This window comes from Euprymna scolopes, chromosome 10 (assembly GCF_053919585.1).
Source record: "Euprymna scolopes isolate OS-2025 chromosome 10, ASM5391958v1, whole genome shotgun sequence".
Taxonomy (NCBI): domain Eukaryota; kingdom Metazoa; phylum Mollusca; class Cephalopoda; order Sepiida; family Sepiolidae; genus Euprymna; species Euprymna scolopes.
In genome coordinates, this window is record NC_136491.1 from 31,868,662 (window position 1) to 31,874,349 (window position 5,688).

General features: G+C 34.0%; 1 protein-coding gene across 1 annotated transcript in view; it reads right to left on the bottom strand.

Moving 5' to 3' along the window:
- The window catches only part of LOC145286409 (uncharacterized), a 15,464-nt gene extending 10,249 nt beyond the window's left edge, over window positions 1-5,215 (bottom strand). The window contains exon 1 of the mRNA XM_080135332.1: window positions 5,078-5,215. The gene's annotated coding sequence lies outside the window, so the exon portion shown is untranslated. The remainder of the gene's footprint in view (window positions 1-5,077) is intronic.
- Between the last annotated feature and the right edge of the window lie 473 nt (window positions 5,216-5,688).

The window sequence follows — 5,688 nt, forward strand, 5'->3', positions numbered from 1 at the left end:
TTTTGGGAGATCATTGATGTAGATCAGGAAGAGAGTTGGGACCAGGATGGACCCCTGAGGGACTCCAGCATTAATACTGTGGGCCTCTGATTGCTGCCCATCAACCACTACTCTATGAACCTATCAGAGAGAAATGATTTAATTTCTGAGAAAAAAAATTTCCAGTTATACCGTAGCTGGAAATCTTGTGAAGTAGGCCCTTATGTCAAACCTTATCGAAGGCCTTTGATATGTCAAGAGCAATTGTCCTAGAAAAAAGGTCTTTGTTGAGAGATTCACTAATCCTATGGGATATAACTGTTAGCACATCAGCTGTAGATCAAGCAGAACGGAAACCATATTGCATGTCACTAAGGAGGTTATTTCTGCTTAGGTGGTTGACTACTTTAATCTGGATTCTTGTAATTTACTCATGACACAAAAGACTTATTGGTCTGTACTGAGAGGGAGATGACACCACCCGAGTTCTTAAATATAGGCCATACTGACAAGGTTTTCCAGGGTGTTGGAAAGCACTTCTCCTTAAGGCAACGCTTAAACAGTTTTGTAAGTATGGGGGCAAATTCTGGTCGAAGTTTTTCAACACTATAGTTGGAATGCCGTCTGGGCCAGTTGTTTTACTGGAATCAAGGTTCTTGATTAGTTTGGCGACCTAATGCACAGGTATTTTTATGTTGGATAGTGTGTTTGTTGTAGGAGGAAATACGGGGAGTTGATGACCTTCGTCGCAGAGGGTAGAGTTAGCTGCAAAGTTCTTGGCAAATAGTTTGGCCTTGTCTGATGCTGATGACCAAATGTGATATTATAATCATACGTTTAGAACGCTATTGAAACCACCCAAATAAAGTTAAGGATGTCCCCAGAGCACTAATGAAACCATCGGTACTTATGCACTTTTGTTACCATGCTATGTTTTTTTTTTTTTTTTTTAAATAGTATTTAAGTTAAATTAAAGTTTTACGAAATCTTAAATTGTTAAGTGAAAGTAGGGTACTCATGCAGAGAGTGATCCGTGCTGAAATAACGTTATTTAAAAAGCCGTTCTTAACATGGGGAGGGGAGGGTGTTTTGTACCTATTCTGTACTTTAACCTTACAATTAAAAAAACAAAAACAAAAAAGGCTTTAATTAAACGTGGAAATACGATTTAAAAAAATAGCGCGGATCACCAAAAGTAGAGAATAGTTAGAAACTCCCTATGTTAAGAATGGTCTTCTAAATTACATTATTCCAGCACGTTAACAAAAGTGCATAAGTACAAACCCATCTTTCCGAGTTTCTTGCCTCCATCCCCTAGAAGAGAAGCTGACGAAATGTTGAAAGCTGGGTCATTTCCGAAAGGAATACATTGAAATTAAAACGTTTCATTTCCAAATTTCCAAGACGAAATTTGCTCAATAGCCCCCTACCCCAAGGGTACATGCAAGGATTCGGAAATATTTCAGTGATCTTCCGATCAATTTTATTTTGATTCACCTTTTATAGTTCAGTAATATACGCAGAGTTTTACATAGAGATAAATAGCAAGTGTAAACACTGGCGAAGCATAATTTTTACCGTCATTTTTGACGCAAGATGCGCATTAGTTACATCTTTAGTGTTCGTGTTAAAAATCACAAATGCAAGCAAAGATTTGGCGGAAGTGCACTGGGGGACCACCTGAAGACAGTCAATGTGCGCTGGTTGTCCAACCTGCAAAGGGTGTTTTTAATCCAAAAGCTGTTCTTAACATGGGGAGGTTGGGGGGGGGGTTATTCCGAAAGACATTTTATTTTCAAGCTCCCCGTAATCAACTTCTGAAAAGGTAAGTCTTCCAGTGGTACCCCAGTGTAATTTCACCAAAAGTGCAAACTAAGGGTCAGTTTAATTTACGTGTAAACCATTTTGACGACTAAATTCGAAGTCTATCCAGTAAGGACCCTTATTTGTGTCTCATTCGCAAACATTAAAGTCTCTAAACGAATAAAAGCAGTCGTGTTGCGTGTTCCAAGATCCTATTTATACAAGTCGGCAAAACTTAACAGAAAGCAAAAGGCAACCTTAGTAGCAAAAGAGTCACCAAAACATCCATTAAATGCATATTTAAGCCGATTCAAAGTGATCAGCAAATTTAAAATATCTGGTGCTAATGCAGAGAGTGATCCGCGCTATTTTTTAATCGTATTTCCACGTTTAATTAAAGTTTTTTTTTTTTTTTTAATTCAATTGGAAGGTTAAAGTACGGAATAGGTACAAAACACCCTCCCCATGTTAAGAATGGCTTTTTAAATAAAGTTATTTCAGCACGGATCACTCTCTGCATGAGTACCAAATTTCGTTACAAGAACCCAAAATTTGCAATAAAAAAAATTTAAAAACAGGGGGCGGGGGCCTAGGTTCGAATTTGACCGTGGCATAATATATATAGTTGTGTATTTAGCAGAGAACAGAAGCATTGAAGCAAACGAAGAAAAGGGCCAAAAATTCAAATAGAACCCCAGGATACGTTTTTTTTTTCAGGTAAACATGTGGAATACGATTTTTTCAGGCCCTTGGTTACGCTATTTTCCCTGCCTTACGGTGTTATGTTATTTGATTATATGCATATATACTGTACTGTATTTTGTCACTAATTTTTAATGCCGTATCACCGGGGGGGGGGGGGTTCTACTGTACATAAATATTACCAAAGGCAAGATAAATAACTTCTACATACCTGGATATTTTGTGTATTTTAACGAAATAAACGCTTAAGAGTTTATTCAGTTCGAAAGACAAGTTGTGAAGAGTCCGTAAGTTAAAAGGGCAATTCAAATGGCCGACGAAACCATGCGGTCTTCAGAGCGTCGATAATGGTTCAAAGTGGAAAAAAAAAAAAAAAAATATTGTTAGAAATCCACCATATAAGTGTCAATAAAACTGGTTGATTTATATTAGTATTTTAATTCTTTTCCACTTTTGAATCATTATCGACGCTCTGAAAACCGCATGCTTTTGTCGGCCATCTGAATTGCCCTTTTAACTTTCCTACTTAACACTTGTCTTTCAAACTGAGTAAACGCTTAAAATTCTGGGAGTTAATGCACTTACTGACCCGCGCTATTTTTTAAATCGTATTTCCAAATTTTTTTTTTTTTTTTTTTTTTAAATTGTAAGGTTAAAGTACAGAATAGGTACAAAACACCCTCTCCATGTTACGAATGGCTTTTTAAATAACGTTATTATTTCAGCACATGAGTACCAAATTCTGTTAAAATACACAAAACTTATCCAGGTACCTAGAGTCATTTATCTTGCCTCTGGTAATATTTGTTATATATTTGAATTTTTTGGCCCTTTTCTTCGTTGTTAGCTTCTTTACTAAATACTCCAAAAGTTAGGAGTAAAGGCTTTCGTACTTCCAAGAATACCCTCCATCAATCAATTTCCCCAAGGAAAGATGGGGGGGGGGGGCTAAACTAATAAAGGAATATGGGGACGAACAAAAACTCAACTACCCTTGGAGGAAATACCAAACAGATAAAACACCAGTGACCGCAATAATGGACAAACATGTACGGACTAAAATTTGATAGACTAACCTTGATGTACAAAGATGGGTCAGTAGGGACTTCCCAAATTACAGAATTACCCCAGCCTATATGTAATTCTATGTAACTTTATAAATTAATATTATCAATATAACCTTTGTACCATTTAAAAAGAAATGCAAAATAAACCAGTAATAATTTTTAAAAATTTTCATCGAACGAAAATAATGAAATTGTGAGACGAAAATCGTGTTTACATAATTGGTGCTTTAAAATAACGTTCCCATGTAGTAGACATTCCGAACGGGAAAACATACCCATATTTAATAAATCTAGCAAAAATCAACCGATGGTCAGATTTTCGTGAAATTTGACACTTATCCATTTTAGAAATTACATATAAAATGCAGTTTCCGTAAAATATATGAGGGGAAATATTTTTTGGTACTCATGCAGAGAGTGATCCGTGCTGAAATAACGTTATTTAAAACTAAATTCTTAACATAGGTAGGGGGGGAGGTGTTTTGTACCTATTCTGTACTTCAACCTTACAACTGAATAAAAAAATAACTTTAATTAAACTTGGAAATACGATTTCAAAATCGCGTGGATCACTCTGCATTAGCACCTATTTTTTTAGTGCGTGTTCCTACCCCTATTTATTTTTTCGAAATTCGAACAAAAAGATTAAAATCTATTGAAATTTCTATGAAAAATAAGAGTTCAAATAAGTAAATATTTTTTAAAAGTTTAAATACACGTATTAAAAAAAAAAAAAATTACCTTGAAGTTGCAATTAAAAAAAAATTGCATATTTTTTTAATAGCGGTTTTTCTAATTAATATATACTATAATCAGTTGAATTGCCAAGAAAAAGAAACTTCGTAAACATTAATTTTTAAAAGATTAAAACGATTAAAATTCCATTATTTCAAAATGTTCCGTTGCATAGATTTTTTTAATGGGTTTGGATTTTTTTTTTTAATATTAAGTTTTTACATAAACATGACTCTTGTCAGCTATTTTATCGCCAGATTAAAACTGATTTGAAAGTATTATTGCACAAATATTAAGCATTTTGTAGGTCCCTCATATTGTTCGTCTCTTTTTACCGAACAAAATATGGAAGCCCGTAAGTAACCAAAAGAACATTCAGTAAAACCAGATTTCATATACAAATGTTTATAATATTATTAATCATTAAACTGTAAATCTTAAAACCTAGCAAAATAAAATATTAATTATTAATTGCAGTATGAAGAAGATAAACAAAGGTTTAAAAAAAAAAAAAAAATCATTAAGTCGCTTCTGCTTTTCCATAGTTCGTATAGTTAACAGAAGTCTGACGTCACGGGAACATGCGCTCCGTTTTTCACATTGTTTTGGGGATACCAATGGCTCAGACATTGGTATATTAGATTTGGTGACTTACCTCCACTAGGAAAAAAAACAAACTTAAACACAAAGGTGACTCTTAATTAGGACGGAAATGAAACTTGTTATGGAGGTTCAGACAACTTCTAAAGTACGTTCACTTACGTATTGGGTAAAAATTAAAGGTTACTTACCTTCTATGCGATTTTTCTTTAGAAAAAAAAAACTATTTTAGTGTCGCTATTCTTGTGATCAGCAAACATACATTCCTACCGGCAACCAATAATAATAAAAAGAAATACTTATTTAAGTTGATTAAAATGATATTCAAGTTCACGAAAATGCGTTTATCTCCAGACGATTCGATCTGATGGGTTGGTCAACAAACGTAATATCTGTATTATCAAAAAAAGAAAAGGTTGGGTTCGAATTTGACCTAGGGTAAAAAAAAAAAAAAAAAAAATTGTTTCGTAGCGCTTATATCATTGAAAAAAAAAAAAGGAAATGTTAAGAGTTGTGTTTTTATAGTTTCATATTGTCATAATAAGGACTGTGACAACAACATATTCTTTTCATTGTTTTGACTCTCGAGTATATATCCGACCCAGAAAGACAAAGTTAATCAACCGAGAACCACATCAAAAGCATATTAACGGATATATACTCAAGAGTCAAAACAATGAAAAGAATATGCTGTTGTCACAGTCCTAGTCACAATATTATATATTATAAATGATGTAGAGTCTTACTTTTTAGTAAACTCCCCAGATATCTTAGCATTAAGTGAAACAAAGTTACACTCTTC